General features: G+C 35.6%; 1 pseudogene; it reads left to right on the top strand.

Moving 5' to 3' along the window:
* LOC123608298 overlaps positions 1-14367 on the top strand; it is a 185254-nt pseudogene extending 170887 nt beyond the window's left edge.
* The last annotated feature ends 1020 nt before the right edge of the window (positions 14368-15387 follow it).

The raw sequence follows: 15387 nt of genomic DNA, 5'->3' as shown, positions 1-15387 counted from the left end.
GGATGTTTAACCAGCTGAGCCACCCAGGTGCCCCAGAAGAAATATTTAAAGTAATATGGCCAATTATTACTAAATTAATAATAGGTACTAATCCATAAATTCAAGAATCTCAGAGAACCACAAGCAATATTAGAAAAACAAAAACAAACTTCCCCCCCAAAAAAATAAAACTAGGCATATCATATTTAAACTCTGGGGGGAAATAGAAGAGAATATTAAAGGAAGAAAAAGAAAAAAAAATAAACTCTTACATATAGAGAAATAAAGATAAGTATTTCAGCAGACTTCTCATTAAAAAAAACATGCAAAAAAGCAGTATGGATTAAAATAACTGTTCAGAGATGGAAAAAAAATCTAGAAATCTATTCCAATCTATATCCAGGGAAATTATCCTTCAAAAGTGAAGGAGAAGTAAAGACTGAAAAAAAAAATGAGGGAAATCATTTTTTAGCAGACTTGTTATAAAAGAAATGTAAAAAAAAAATTCTTCAGGCAGGAACAAAAAAGATATAGGTCAGAAACTTAGAACTACCTAAAGAAGAGGTTTGCAAAAACCATAAATGAAAACAAAATAAAATCATTTATGTTCTTTATTCTTTGTTGATGTAAAAGACAACCACTCTTCAAAGCACTGTACCGACAATGTGTTGCGTGTGTACAACATATGAATAATTGATATAAATGGCAGCAATGTCATAAAGCATACCAGAGAGGAATGGAGGATAAATTCATAAAGGTAACTGCGAAGTTTGGTTCCTAGTTAAAAACCTATGTGTGGCTTATTTCACTTAGCATAACACTCTCCAGTTCCATCCACGTTGCTACAAAGGGCCATATTTCATTCTTTCTCATTGCCAGGTAGTTCTCCATTGTGTATATAAACCACAATTTCTTTATCCATTCATCAGTTGATGGACATTTAGGCTCTTTCCATAATTTGGCTATTGTTGAGAGTGCTGCTATAAACATTGGGGTACAAGTGAAATAAGCCATACAGAGAAAGACAGATACCATATGTTTTCACTCTTATGTGGATCCTGAGAAACTTAACAGAAACCCATGGGGGAGGAGAAGGAAAAAAAAAAAAAAGAGGTTAGAGTGGGAGACAGCCAAAGCATAAGAGACTCTTAAAAACTGAGAACAAACTGAGGGTTGATGGCGGGTGGGAGGGAGGGGAGGGTGGGTGATGGGTATTGAAGAGGGCATCTTTTGGGATGAGCACTGGGTGTTGTATGGAAACCAATTTGACAATAAATTTCATATATTGAAAAAATAAATAAAATTAAATTAAAAACTTCAAAAAAAACAAAAACAAAAAACCTATGTGTGATTTTTCAGGCCTGAGTACAGGCAATTACAAAGGCTTTACTTGTCACATCTTACAGAGGAAAGCCGCCCTCTCCACACAGACATGGTATACTACAGTCTCTGAAGGAAGTTGAGTCAAGGTCTGAGGCCCCCTGGACAGTCATGCTCTTCACACACGTGCATTTCTACTGCCATCACCTCCATTTCTAGGTCTCTTTATCTGAGGCCTTGGACAGAGGTCTTTTTTAGTCTCCTCCGCTGATGTCTCATATGGGGGAGGAAGGGGAAGTAGAAACCATGAAGACACTTTTCCCCAACCTCAGTTCCTAGTACTTTTCCACTCCTATCCTTTCCCTCTAGCTCTCCCTGACTTCAGGGTCCATGAAAGTGCCAGAGACTTTGGGCCAACAGTGAGCCAACCCCACATCTGCATTGCCCCTTGATTGGTGGGGGCAAATGGAGCAGGAGTGGTTCTGTGGGGGAAAATGGACTAGGAGTGGGGGATGGGCTTCCTTGGTTTTAGCCTTTTGCTTATTACCCATTGAAGCAAATAATTAAACCCTTAACTCTTCCACTTTTTTGGCTTGTTCCTTTAATTGGCCAATTGACTTCAGTCAGCTCAGTCTCTCTTTCCCAACTCTGCTGAAATCCGTTCAGCAACTGCACCACACATGAAGCGTTACAGTGAAATTTTATTGTGTATATACATTACTTACATATACATGTTGTGAATACTAGAAGAACCACTAAAATAGTTTTAAAAGAGGATAAATAATACACAAAGAAAAATATAAATTACAATTAAAAAGTTGGAGAATTTGAAACTTTTTTGTTATAAAAATCAGTTAGGGTGGAGTTGGCCAGAACAGTACTATCAGTTAACTTGGTCATTTTAGCATTTATAGAACACTCCGTCCAAACCCAACAGAAAACACATTCTTCTCACCCACACATGAAACAGTTGCAGTTAGACCACATTCAGGCCATCAAACAGAAGTTGGCAAACGGATCAGAAAGCCTGAGTGCGCCCTCCTCTGGCGCTCAGGGGAAGTTCAGAGCACACCCAGCCCTCACATAGGAAACCTTCACCACAGTCTCACACTGCAACCCCAGTCAATATGCTTTTCCTGCTTTTTCAAGTTATTTTCAGACCTCCTTGGGAGTCAGCCCTGTTTCATGCTTTCTTGGTGCGCATGTGATGTCATCATTCTACACACTCAAACCATTAAATACGTATGTTTGGGTGATTTACACACATTTGAGCTAAAGGTAGAACGTAACATAATAGGAACTCATAATAGGTACTCAGAAATATTATCGTCAGGAATTTAACATTTAGTTTGTCCTAAAATAAAATTCAGTGAAATATTATTGCTAGTCCTAAACCTTTTCTAAAGAGAAAGAATTGTGATTTCTCTTTAGATGCATTTAATTTAGCGAAGCTTATAGATGATTTAAGAATAGATGATTCTTTCCAATTCATTGAATCTTTTCAGGTACTATTGACTTGCTCATCCCATCTTAAGCCCATGTATTTTTCTATACCCTCACTGTTTCCCAAATATATAAGAAAATATATCTGTGGATCTGAGTAAAAATCTTTCTCATCCAACACAAATTCCTTTAAAAACCTAATAAGAAAGCAATTGGAAAAAGAGACAGGGGTTCTTCTTTACTTTCTCTCATCCTTCCTGTTTGATTTCTTTCCCTCATGACTTGGATTTATTTTGGTCTTGGTTTGTGATCACATGCTAATTTGCACAGTTCAGTTCACCCAGATGGAGCATATAGCTACCTACAGGGGTAACAGTACATTTCTTTAGATACTTTCTCAAGGTCTAATGGTTTATGTATCCCCAGGATCAACTTTCTTAAGCAGCAGGCAGTAAGTATCTTCACAATTGTTAAGTTATAAAAGTGGTTCCTGAACTCTGTGTCTTAACTTCATGAGGTTCCTATTTAATAGCTGTATGTCCTAATAATTCTATAATATCAGAAGAGAGCAAAAACTCACGAAGAAACACTTTCTGGAGGGGAATATACTTAGGCAGAAGTTTGTAGAATGTATCACATTTATATATTAGGTACATCTTAGGTTCTGTGTGTATTCCACAATTTATTTATCTTATCACAAACTTAGCTACTTTGGGTACTAGGTTTTGATTAATACCTTCAGGAAAGATAAAAGTTTTCTTTCACACAAACTGAATGTTTTTATGAACATATCTAACACCCGATCCGTTTCCTCTTCTTCTTGCTTGAGGGTAAATGTAAGGCAAAAATAAGTTTGCCAGTAACTTTTAAAATTTAATTTAAAAGGAAGGGATATTCATTTAAGGGGAAATAGATTTTATTATCTGAGGCAATTTTTGCAATTAAGATACTGAAGAGTTCTGCCAGTAGAACAGGTCTATACCCTTCCAATGAAAGGGAATTGCTCTAACATGAGGAAAGCTTTAAAGTTTCACTCTGTAATTTCACTTGCTTTAATGGAAATACTTTAACACCTCTGCTCCTATCAGCCCCTGCCTCGTGTTATAACATCCCCATCTAGATCAAAAGCAGAAACAGAAACATTGACATTATCCAGGGTGGTCTGATTTGTATTGTGAAATCACACTTCAAAATGTCTTCTTTTATTATTCTAGCTGACACTCAATATTCAATTAGTTTCGGGTGTACAACGTAGTTATTTGACATTTGTGTACATTACAAAATGCTCACATGATAAGTCTAGTTACTGTCACCATACATAGTTATTACAATATCATTGACTCTACTCCCTATGATGTGCTTAACATCCTTAGGATTTATTTATAACTGTAAATTTCTTTTATATTTCATTTTTATCAATAGTTGCTACCTTAACAAAAACTAGTCTAAATGCAATGAAAAAAAAAATAAAAAGGAAATGTTATCTTCCTCACGTAGGTAGCTGAATTCATGTGCTGTCTTCCATTTTTTTAATCCTATTTCATACAATTACACTTTTTCCCCCTCTGGGACCTTAGAAAATTGTATTGTGATGTGCTTGCTGAATGCATTAACTAGCAGGGGGTAGAGCACCATGATATGATTCCTTGATGCTATGCTCTCTTTATGTGCTACCTCTAAGGCTTCAGTTTTCACTCAATAAGATCATCATATTCATGGGAGTAGCCAGAGTAGGTTTTTACATAAAGTGAAACTTCCCAAGAAAGATCAGCTATTTTAACTCTTGGTCAGTAATTTAATGATTAAAGGAACTTGATCAAACGTGAAACTGTTTGCTCAAGATTTCACATTAAGGCAATGGAAAAGCCTGGACTAGATTCTATTTCTACTGATATGTAATGTCCATGTCTCTTTTCTGATACCTGCTACTTTGATCACTTTGTATCTGTCTGCCACTGATAATCTGCATTTATATAGTACAGGTATTTTATATACTGCAATACATGATGATTTCATTATAATGTCTTCCCCAATAGATTGCACTCTACTAAAGGAACAAGGAAAGAGAGAGAGAAAGATCATGACATTCTCTTAAAAATCTCTAGTGCTTAGCACATGATTGCAAATTTCTAACATCACTCAATATTTGGTGATCTGAATGAAAGTGCTATATTAATGACATTTTTGTAATGCAGGTATTGAAATGAAATAAATGAAATAAATTAATTAAATGCCAGATGTAATCAGAGTATATTAATCTAGAGTCTCACAAAAATATTATAATTTAAATCATACCATTTCTCTTCCTCCTAGTACTTAGCATTTTATTATTTTTACTATAATAGTATCACTATAAAAAAACAATAACAAATTCTCAAAGCATCCATGCTAAAGGTCATCTTGTAGGCAACATCTCATCATAATTATTTTTTGATACTTGTAACAAAAATGAAGAAATACTCATTCTTTATTAAATTAGGCCTTAGGGAGATCTTTGGTATATTGACGTAGTGGTTATACTATTTACACTGCAGAGGTATAAGTACAACAGGGAATGATATCTTTGGCAAAACACTGTTTATTTTTAATTTTTTTAAGTTTATTTATTTATTTTAAGAGAAATAGAGAGAGACGGGGGTCACAAGCAGGCTTAAGCTGTCAACACAGAGCCTGATGCGGGGCTGGAACCCACAAAGCCGGGAAATCATGACCTGAGGCGAAACCAAAAAAGTTGGTCACTTAGCTGACTGAGCCACCCAGGTGCCCCAAAACACTTTAAAAACAAAATGCCTAGGTTAAAGTTGTCCTATACCTCAATTTCCAGAATCGTATCTAGTTAAAATCTAAACTTAGAGGTAAAGAAGTCCACTTCAGTAGAGAAGTCATTGTTTACCCTGGAGGTGGAGCCAAGAAAACTGGTTCGATTTTGGGGTGAACATATGAATTCAAGTAACTTCACTGGATTCAGTGCAAAATATGGTGGGGAGGGACAGACTTTCATATGGAGAATAGAAAGAAGGATTTCGGACACAGCCAGTGCTGTAATCTAAGCCCTGTCATGTTACATGTATTTTTCACCTCAGTATAAGAACACTTCAGTTTCTCCAGATGTTCTTAAATAGAGATAATTATACATGTATTAACTCAGCTATAATTTTGGAAAAGTAAATTTTAAATGAATATCTCAGTATTACCAAAGTAAATTTATTTACAACTGGTTTTCCATTGCTTCCATATGATAGCATAATAAATTTACATTTATCCTCTTAACTTTTATAGCATTATATATATATATTACATACATATATATATATATAATTCTTAAATTTGTGAGCATGATATTACCTATTTGAGTTGGCAGTAGCATATAGAAAGAAATGTATATGCTTCATAATAATAATATTTGTAATATAAAATGATAATAAGTAGTAACATTTATAATAATAATAAAACTAGTATATCATTATTATTATTATTTTAAAGGGCTTTATTTTTTTAATTAATTTATTTATTTTGAGAGAGAGAGAGAGAGAGACAGAATTCATGTGCAGTTCGGGTAGGGGTAGAGAGAGAGAATCCCAAGCAGTTTCTGCACTGTCAGTGTGGAGCCCAATATGAGGCTCGAACTCATGAACCATGAGATCATGACCTGGGCTGAAAACAAGAGTCAGATTCTTAACTGACTGAGCCACCCAGGCTTCCCTTAAAGGACTTTTATAGATAGTTTTAAGTTCACAGAAAAACTGAGAGGAAGATGCAGAGATTTCCCATAAATCTCCTGTTCCTACACATGTAGAGCCTTCCGCCCATTATCAACTTCCTTCACCAAGAATGGCACATTTATTACAGTTGATAAACTGATGTTGACACATTGTAGTCACACAAAGTTCATCTATAGTTTACATTAGGGCTTGTTCTTGATGTGCATTGTATGGTTCTGGACCAATGTATAAAAATATATGTCTATCATTATAATATCATACAGGATATTTTTAGTGCCATAAAATTTCTCTGTGCTTATTCTATTCATCCCTCCTCACTCCCAAGCCCAGTTCCTGGAAAGCAGTGATCTATTTATTGCCTCCATAGTTTAGCTTTTATAGAATGTCATATAGTATATAGGCTTTTAGATTAACTTCTTTCACTTGGTAATTATGCATTTACATTTCCTCCATGACTTCTCATGGCTCGATAGCTCATTTCTTTTTAGCACTGAATGACAAAATAATATTCCATTGTCTGTATGTACCACAGTTTATTTATCCACTCACCTATTGAAGAACATCTCGATTGGTTCTAAGTTTTGGCAATTATGAATAAAGCTGCTGTAAGCATCCCTATTTTATGTGGATATAAATTCTCACCTCACATCTCTTGGATAAATGTATTTTGAAAATAGTATTTTTACTTGTAGGTTTTTGTTGTTGTTGTTGTTGTTGTTGCATTTATCTTGTTTGATGTTTTCATAGCTTCCTAGATCTGTGGTTTGGTGTCTGACATTAATTTGGGGAAATTCTTGGTCATTATTGTCTTAAATATTTCTTCTGATCCTTTCTTTTTTTCTTCTCCTTCTAGTATTTCTATTATCCTATGTTATACCTTCTATTGTTTCCCCACAGTACTTGGATATTCTCTTATTCTTTTTCAGTCTTTGTTCCCTTTGCTTTACAGTTTGGGAAGTTTCTATCGAGATATCTTTAAGACCAGAAACTCTTTCCAGTCTACTAATAAACCTATCAAAGTCAGTTTTCATTTCTGTTACAGTGATTTTTTTATCTACAAAAAACTTTTGGTTCTTTCTTAGGATTTCCATCTCTGTTTATTTTGCCCATCTGTTCTTGGGTGCTGCTATTTTTATCCATGAGATCCCTTAGCATATTAGTCGAATTGTTTTAAATTCTCCTTATGATGATTCCAATATCCTTGTCATGTCTGCTTCTGTCTCTTCAAATTGTGTGGGTTTTTTGGTTTCTTTGGTTTCTTTTTTTTTTTTTTTTTTTTTTTTTGCCTTTAGGTATGTCTTATAATTTCTTTTTAGTCAGACAGGAGAGACTGGTAAGAACAGCTGTAAATAGGCCTTTAGTAAAGTGGTAGTGAGATGTGTGGGGGGGTGGGGGAGCATTCTACAGTCCTGTGATCAGGTCTCAGGTTTTTAATGAGCCTATGCCTCAGGACTGTGAACATCACAAGTGTTTTCATTTTTTTCTTACCCTCCCCCCACTTCCTTGGATGAGACACGTGGGCTAAAGTAGTATGAAGTTGGGTTTTTCCTTCTCCCAGGTAAATTAGGTTCTGATAATATCTCATCAGGTTAAACAGTTTCTCCTAAGGGCAGGCCATGTCTGGTATATTTCAAAATAGCTCCTTTTTCCTTACCCCTGCCGGAAGCTGCAAGGAATTAGTGAGAACCTGATTGAGCCTCTAGAGGTAAACCTCATATTGTGGGTGTCCCCCGAGGACTGGGTTCCCCATGGAGTGTTTTGTTTTTGCTTGAGAGAGAGAGAGAGAGCCTGCAAGTGAGTGAGTTGCAGAGACAGTGAGAGAGGGAGAGAGAGAGAGAGAGAATCCCAAAGTGAAGCGAGGCTGGAGCTCACAGGACATGGGCTGAAACTCACAAACCATAAGACCATGACCTGAGCCAATGTCAGATGCTTAACAGCCTGAGCCACCCAAGCACCCCTCCCTGTGGAGTTTTTAACACTGAGTTGCACACACTGAGCCTCCAGCAATTTGGCAATTACAGCTCAGGTCTCTTACCCTGACACTGGTTCCTGCAGCAGTTTCTGCTGGAGTCTGTACTGTGCTAAGTTTGTTATTCTCTGTATTTGTTTGTTGGTCAGATTCTCTTAGGGACAGTGGTTTGCCTTATGTCTTCACCTTTCTAAGGGATTCTAGAAAAGTGACAATTTTGTCAGTCTCTTCAGCTTTTTTACTTGTTGTTAGGATGGAGTGGTACCTTCCAAGCTCCTGACATGCAGAACTGGAAACCCCAGAATTATTTATTTGTTATATGTTCATTGAAATTTTACTAAGTGCCAGGAATCTACTACAAGGGGAGTCAACACAAATAAGACAGACAAAATTTCTGTCTTATAACAGAATTTACCAATGGACAACTGAAAAGACATTTAATATTAACTGCTTTAATTTTAGAGTTAAAAAAGGAAGTATAAGTCATTAAAAAGAGGCAAAACCTAATTTTGCCATCAATGCATACCGAAGTATCACTGAAATTTGGTATTTATATAATCTAATTGATCTCATAACAACATTGACAGAAAAAAAATATTGTAGAATACTAAAGATACTATGAAACAAATCAAAGAAGTAAAGTAATTTTCTTATAAGCAACCTATAAGGCAAATGAGAATTCAAATCTCATAGCAGATGCTATGCTCTGAATGTTTTTATCCCCCAAAGTTCGTATGTTGAAATCCTATCCTCTGGAGGTGATGGTATTAGTAGGTGGGACCTTTCAGAAATGCTTAAGTCATAGAGATGGAACCCTGCTGAATGGGGTTTAATGCCTTATAAAAGAGGTTTCAAAGAGATTCCTGGCCCCTTTTGCCATGTGAGGACACAAGAACACTCATTTGACCATGATGGCGCCCTGATCTCAGAGTTCCAACTCCAGCAGAACTGGGAGAAATGATTATCTAGTGTGTATACAGTGCCCAGTCTGTGGCATTTTGTTATTGCAGCCTGAATGGACTAAAACAGTAGATAGTAGACTTGTAGAAACTTCAGTGAATTGTTTTCATAGTATATGGAAATGAAGAGAAAAGGTAAAACCCTATATTACTTTATCTTTTTTTCACAATTAAGTTTAATGAAACTGACTGAATATGATAACTCAGAGATAGAGCTGGTTGATGGATATGGCTAGGTAAGAAATTTTCTGGAATTACTTTGTTGCAGAGTTTTTCTTCAGCATTGTATATTAATAATAAAAATCTAAATGATTTTCAATAGCCATTATTTAGGAAATCAGATAGTTTCCTTACTTTTATTTTTGAGTGGGAGGAAATGAGTAAAAAGATTAATAAATCATAATTTTAAAAAATATGTACCTAGTGACATGGCTTTCAGTCCTGGGGCTGTGAAGGAGATAATCTTAATAATTTGGCAATACGTGGATCTCTAGAGATTTCCTCATTGACCACCTCCTGCTCAGTGGTAATAAGGGGACCAGTTGCCTTATTATTCACTGGATTAGAAATGCAGGTATTTGAAGAGTATGTAGACTTTTATTGTCTCTGTTTTTCCCCCCTTTTTTCTTTTTTACAGCTAGTATGCTTGTTTGGGGATTATTTATAACTTGAGGAAGAAAAGCCTGAGGACCTAGTTTTTCATATTTCTAACTTTCAGGGAACAAACTACTAAGTTCAAGGGACCAAATGACCACTAATCTCCCCTAATTAAATCCCACACTACACAGTTTTGGGAATGTTTGCTCTCCATTTAAATAACCATAAGGAAAAATGTTTTGATATTTCATTTGAGAGCTGAGGGTTCAGAATGTAAAGTTAAGCTAAAGTATATATTGAATGTTATGTCATTTGAACTTCCCTTCTAAAATTACATACATATAGTTTGTTAATCTTCCAATTTTAGTAGTTATGAATTAAGGTATGTAAATATTCTGATTATTTATTTTTAGTCATGCTGTACTGAACATATATAAAATTAGAAAACATTGATTCTCTAGTATGTACCACCATGTTCACTTTGCATTAATATTTTAAAGCAAGAAAAAAAAGAAAAGGAAGAGAAACAAATCAGGAGGGAGGGGGAGGGAAGGAAGGAAGGATTTTCCTGAACTAAAGTTTGATCTTCTCTATTTTCTTTCCTCAGAAATCATATATAAGGTGAAAAAGCATACATCTTTCACATACTTAAACATTCTTCACCAAGAATGCTTAAATTATCACCAAATGCAAACTTCTAAACATATGGCTTGCCCTCTCCTTAAGCCTTTTGCTGCAATTATTTCTGAGACATTTCTGAATATCTGAGAAAGAGAAGAAATTAATTTTCTGATATGCAATGGGTTTTTGTAGAGGTAGAAAATTTCACATAAGGTAGAGTTTGGAACAACTGTGTACTCAGAACAAAAAGAAGAAATCTGATGGTTATTTTCCTAGTTAATCCAGAAAGCATAATCATTGTGAAACAGAAAGGCTGAATTCAAGGAATAATAGTATCAATGTGAAACATTCCTTTTTTTGCATTTGTGTTAGCTGAAAGGAAGGGTTGTATCTTGTAGAGAAAAATACGCTGACCTAGGAATCAGGTATGTTGATATTCTCTCAAATCTGTCGTAGATAGCAAGCTTGACATAGGCAAGTGTGTTAACGTCTTTACCTCCATTTCTTCATCTATAAAATTATGGGCCAGGTATATATTTTCGTAGGTCTTTTACAGCTTGAAAATCATGTCATTCTGAAGGCTTGTATTTCATTATCCCTTATCAATAGCAAAGAAACAAAAAGTACAAAAAGCATTGATTTACTTTATCTGTGCATAATCCAGAAAACATCACTAATAAAATAATTTATTTTGTATTGGGAATTGGATTATTTGCATTGTATCTTGGGACCTGAAAAATTCTATACATAGAACAGGATTATGGAAATCTATTAACCTGTGGCATTTACTCATGTTGCATTTTACATGTAATATTTAAAAGGAGGAGGGTGAAGAGTTTGCACAGCACCTGTCAACATTTAACCTTGAATATGTCAAGAAATATTAGCTATTATGTTTGTTTGAACAATATGTTCCCAAATCCATATAGTCATAGTGATTCTATCTATACATAATATTTGATACAAACCCATTTATTTATTTTTTAACGTTTTATTTAGTTTTGAGACAGAGAGAGACAGAGCATGAATGGGGGAGGGGCAGAGAGAGAGGGAGACACAGAATCGGAAGCAGGCTCCAGGCTCTGAGCCATCAACCCAGAGCCGACGCGGGGCTCGAACTCACGGACCGCGAGATCGTGACCTGAGCTAAGTCGGACGCTTAACCGACTGAGCCACCCAGGCGCCCCATATACAAACCCATTTATGATCAGAATTGGAATTCAAAACAATTCCTAAAATTATAGCTTTGATTTTGTAGTATTACATCGTGCTACTTGCAAACCATTAAGTGAATTCATAATTCTTTGTTTAGTGGCCAAAAACTTAATTAAGTAAACTCCTCATTAAAGAGAAAAGTATAGACCATAAATCACACTGTAACTCAGAATAGAATAAACAAGTAAAAAAGTTCAAAATCACAGTCCTTTTGACTGAAATGTATATAGTAATATTTAAAATGACAGCTTGATTAGAGATTTATCAATTAAACAAATATGAAGAGATGATTTTTAAATAATTTAAAATTCATCCAGAAACTGTGTAAAATGTCGAAACATACCTGTATCAAATAGTTTGCTCAGCCATGCTTTATAATTATTGAATAATAATGTCTTAAAACTTTTTTTGAATGATAATTTGTTCAAAAATACTTTTTTTCAAACATGGTTATATATCTGGAGACCTCATTTTTTGAAACAACATTCTGCACATGTTAGAGAGCCATGGAAGAAGAGTCTGAGTTCTCTGTACTCTTCAGATATGGATCCTGTGGTGGTATAAAATGAGCTCAGACTGAATCAGCAGCTTGCTAATGCATATCTGAATTTTTCTGGTAATTCAGCATAGAGGAGTTACAGATGATAGCCAAGGGTGCTATATTCCTCTGCATTTAAGGAACAGAGAAGTTACTAAAACAGTCTATGATAAAGACAGTTCATAGTTTGAATAAAGGATGTGCACAACAGTTTTGAGGTCCATGGTGACTCAAGAGGAAAGTCTAGTTTCTCAGTGATTGTGGAAGTGGATAAAGGGGAAGGTTTGGTGATCACGGTCAAGGAGACTGATAGCACTGGCAGCCATGTGCATGAAGCCATGTGCACTTCACTTACGGAAGTGGCTCTGACAAACTTGAATATGGTGGAAACAGTTGGTGGTATGACAAATCAGATGAAGATGGTTGATCAAAACCCCTCCCATTAAGTGAATGCTTGGAACAGAAACCCTTCTCTGGAGATAAGACTGGAATTAACTTTGAGAAATATGACATTCCAATTGAGGCAACAGGCAACAATTGTCTCCCACATAATGAAAGTTTCAGTGATGTTGAGAGGGGAGAAATCATCCTGAGAAACAGTTTATTTGTTATACTCCCCTGACTTCAGTGCAGAGGGATGCTATTCTTACCATCAAAGAGAAAAGATATTTGATGGCTTGTACCCAGACAGGGTCTGTAGAAACTGCAGTATTTCTCTTGCCCATCTTGAGTCTGATATATTCCAATGATCCAGGGGGGACTTTGAGGACCAGAAAAGAAAAGGGAAGGTTTGGGAGCTGCAAAAAAATATCCAGTTTTCTTGGTATTAGCACTAATGAGAGAATTGGCAGTACTGACCTATGAGAAAGCTATATCTAGGGTTTTTCATACCAATCTAGGGTTTTTCTTTGGATTATTTCTGGTGGTGCCAATATTGGTCAGCAGATTTAAGACTTAGAACATGGATGCTACTTGTTAGTACCATTTAAGAGGCCTTGTAGATATGATGGAAAGAGGAAATATTGAATTAGACTTATTGGATAAAGCTGATAGTATGTTGGCTATGGAGTTTGAAGCTCAAATATGTAAAATACTTGAAAAAAATAGCATGGTATCAACGGGAGATCACCATTCCATGATGTTTAGTGCTACTTTCCCTAGGGAAATAATGATGCTTGCTCATGATTTCTTTGATGAATATATCTTTCTGGCTGTGGGAAGATTGGTTCTACTTCTGAGAATATCCCACAGAAGGAGTCAGACAAATGGTAGTTTCAGCGTGACTTTCAAAAGGCAAGGATTCGCTGACCCTTAGCGTTTGCAGAGACCAAAAAGGGTGCAGATTCTCTGGAGGATTTTTTTTATACAAAAAAGGATACGCTTACACCAGTATCCATGAAGAACAGCCTTATAGAGACAGAGAAGAGGCCTTCACCTGTTCCTTTCTGGAAAAAGTCCAATTCTAGTGGCTATATCAATAGCATCAAGAAGATTTGGTGTTTCAAATATGAAACAACTTGTGAATTTTGACTCGCCAATGATATTGAAGAAACATACATCACATTGGCTTTGCAGAATGTATAGGAAAACTGCTACCTTGTTCTCTTAAGAGAAGCAAAAATATTACCAAGGGTTTGTTGGATCTTCTTGCAGGGACTAAACAAGTACTGCCATCTTGGTTAGAAATACGGCATATGAACACCACTGCAAGGGTAGCAGTAGTGTGCATTCCAGGAGTTGTAGATTCAGTAGACAATTTGGTGCCAGAGACTATCAACATAGTACTGGCACTAGCAATTCCAGCTTCTGTAGCAGCTACGTGTGGGAGCACTTGCCACAGTGGTAGCAATTCTACGACAGCAGAGACTTTGCTAGAGATGGTTATGGAGGCTTTTACAGTAGTAAGGATTTAGAGGAAATTACAACTCCCAAGGGGTGTGCTCAGGAGTTGCCATGAGACAACTGAATCTGCTTGGCAGTGGGTCACTCCGTCCAACAAACTAATAGGGAAACCACATGTAATGTAGCCCAACAAAACCTGTATAGCCTCAAGAACTCACAACAAGTTACCAACTGTGATATTCCACTGATTTGTTTAAAAGAACTTAAGGTCATAAGAAGAGATGAAAGGAGTAATTAGCCCTCTTCAGAGATACTTTCAAGACGTCAGTTCCTATACTTTAGAGTAACTGCCCTCCTGCCCACCCCATCCCAAACTACATTTATAATTTTATAACAGGATCATTTGTTTGTTAATGTACTGTGCCTTTAACTTTACACAAATTTTTGTTTTGATGTCCTGTTGACTTGATAATACTCAAGATATTACTTGTTTTGACAAAACAAACTGATGGAACATAAGCTAAAGTTAAAAAAAAATCTGTGCATTTTAAAACAAGCACACATTTACAAACAAAACTCGATTCCCTATTTAAGTATTTAAGGAGTAGATGGACTTTATTACAGTAAACCTCTCTCTAAAGGCTATTTGCTTCCCAAATATGTCATTACAGAGAACAGCAGATATATGTTTTCCAGATTAAAATATTGTAATGGCAATGCCATCCTTTCTCCTTAATATAAGAATGTGTTTTGCCTTATGATTGCAAGGAGACCTGATTCTAATGAAGCAAATGTCAGACATAAGGGGATGTGGAAAATTACTAGAGAGACTCAGTGAGTCTTGATGAATCTATCTAGTACAGAAAAATTAAACAGAACCTGATTACTGTTTGCTAAGACCAGGCTCATCTGTGCACACATTTAATTTATGGTTTTAATTTACCTTTAATGTAAAATATAACTTCCAAGGTTTTAATATATCACTTGTCCTTAATAAATCTGTCATGAATGTGAGTTCGTCTTATATAATTTTTACAGGCAATCTTGGAGTCTAAGAAAAATTTAACTAAATCACAAATTTTAATGTTTGCTATATATAAAAAATATGCCTGCAATAATACTTCAGTATTTAGTGGTGATATTTTCAGTGAATGGAAAAAAAATCCAAAGATTAAAAAAAAA

This window comes from Leopardus geoffroyi, chromosome A1 (genome assembly GCF_018350155.1).
Source record: "Leopardus geoffroyi isolate Oge1 chromosome A1, O.geoffroyi_Oge1_pat1.0, whole genome shotgun sequence".
Lineage (NCBI taxonomy): Eukaryota > Metazoa > Chordata > Mammalia > Carnivora > Felidae > Leopardus > Leopardus geoffroyi.
Note: the sequence above shows the minus strand (reverse complement) of the source record. Positions and strands in the feature narration are given on the sequence as shown.